Genomic DNA, 706 nt, shown 5'->3' on the forward strand with positions numbered 1-706 from the left:
GAGTTTTGTTTCAGGAGGACAGCTGGCATCAGGCTGGACATGGGGTCATCAGTCCAGAAATCAATAAAATCAATCGTCCCAGAACAACACCAGGGTAAAGGAATCCCCCACCCTTCGTGGGACATGCTGGAGAGAAATAAAAACACTTTGTCCTTCGGTATCACTTGCTAAGTCTGAGCCTTAGACCAGTCAAGTCTTCAGGTCCTAAGTTCACATCAGTTTTATTCTAAGGGTTGACTTAATAATCAAGGGGAGGGAAAGGAAAATGGGAGGGAGCAGGAGAGGGTCCATGTCTTTCCACCTGACTGGTTCTGATTCAGAAGAAGAGAAGACTTCATTGGGAAAGCCTTGGGAGACAAATGGTCTTGGTAGAGTGTCCTCAGGGTTCATCCCAGCTTTGATCTGGTCCATAACGGCCCTGACTGTGGCCTCCATCTTTGGGCTTCCTGTTTGCTTGACATTCTTCAATCAAGTGGTTTTTGTTGGTTTGGTTTCCCTATTGGTGAATACTTCCCCCATACAGCAGAGATTCTTAGGTATTTGAACTCAAAGAAGAGGTGGCCAGGCTCAGAACCACCATCCAAGCCAGAGAAGAGGGGATACTTTGACCAAGTTGAGTCAGACAGAGATGTACAGTTTTTTCAATTGTTCAAGCTGAAAACTATGACCAGTGGCTGCGTAGGAAGAAATACATCACGCTGGGAGT

This window comes from Trichosurus vulpecula, chromosome 9, assembly GCF_011100635.1.
Source record: "Trichosurus vulpecula isolate mTriVul1 chromosome 9, mTriVul1.pri, whole genome shotgun sequence".
Taxonomy (NCBI): Eukaryota; Metazoa; Chordata; class Mammalia; order Diprotodontia; family Phalangeridae; genus Trichosurus; species Trichosurus vulpecula.